Source organism: Mixophyes fleayi, chromosome 6, assembly GCF_038048845.1.
Source record: "Mixophyes fleayi isolate aMixFle1 chromosome 6, aMixFle1.hap1, whole genome shotgun sequence".
Lineage (NCBI taxonomy): Eukaryota > Metazoa > Chordata > Amphibia > Anura > Limnodynastidae > Mixophyes > Mixophyes fleayi.
Genome location: NC_134407.1, coordinates 180958489 through 180959879, shown reverse-complemented (window position 1 = coordinate 180959879; position 1391 = coordinate 180958489).

The window sequence follows — 1391 nt, the reverse complement described above, 5'->3', positions numbered from 1 at the left end:
AAGTTTTGGTCTTTTTGTGCAGTGTAACAATTTCCAATTGTGTGTTTACTTGTATTATTAGTTTATTTTTTTATTAATGACTTGAAACAACTCTCAGAAAGTAGCCCCACATATTAAATTCTAAACATTCTGCCCATACATGAATTATTTATGTCATATTTATATTACAAGTTTAAGTCAGCTTCCTTCCAGCTCAAGTTTTGATGTCACCCATAGTGTTTGTAGTTATGGGTGCAGGGAAACTAGGAGGAAACTAGGAGGAAACGTTGTGTATTGTAGAGGTGAGGAGAGTGGTTTATTTTGGGAAGTGGTAACAGTGGTGGTGCGTTTAAAGTTGTTGGATTTTTGATGACAATAGGCCATGCTTGCCTACTCTCGATGACGTCACCATGCCCCCTCCTACCCCATGTCACATGACCTGTCCTCCTGGATCTTCCGGAGGACAGATTTAAAAAAAAACACGCTAAAATTGTAGCTGGCAGTGCCATATTTGTGCTGATAGATTTTCATCAAATCACATAGGTTTATGGAGCAAAATAGTGGCATTTGTGGAGGAACAGAGCAGGTGGTTGCACTGTGTTGGCCGGAACAAACAAGCTAAATAAAATAAAACATTAAAATATGGAGTCGGTGCACCTAGTCTTGCAGAGCAGTGCAAACAATAAGTTCAATTTTGCAGCACTCAATTATTGAAATAAGATAATGGGGTGGAAAGGGTACAATTTTAGCCACATTTCTTAGCACTGAACTGGTGTAGAACTGATCGAGAGCCATCCTTGTTGTGTACATTTAATGGGATGTAGTTTGAATCTTCCAGTTGCACTTAAGTGGAGAAGCGCATTTTAATCCCACTTGCAATAGACAGACCCAATGTACCATCACTCATTATAAAGCTAAACAAGCATTTTTGAAGAAAAAATTAAATCTGTAATTTAATGAAAGTGATAGTTATAAAATAATAGGAGGTTGAACTTTGTTGTGACCTTTACTTTTTCACGATGCTGATCTTCAGGTTTTTCTGCCTCTCTGCAAACCTGGGTGCATTTCTAGTTCGTATAGGTGCCCCCAAAGACTAGGAAGCCGGCACTTTGATGTGCGCTTTGTGAACCCCATAGACTCAACAGCAAAACTAGAGCAATTTCTGGTATACTTCGTAAATGAGGTCCAGTGATGAGAGATTCTTTCTTATTGTCTTTAAACCTGGAACATAACTGGTTCCAAAGACATATTCCTTGTCCTAACTTCCAAAGACATATTCCTTGTCCTAACTTCCAAAGACATTTTCCTTGTCCTAACTTCCAAAGACATATTCCTTGTCCTAACTTCCAAAGACATTTTCCTTGTCCTAATTTCCATTAGTACTTTTTTATACATTAATGAAAAGACAAGAA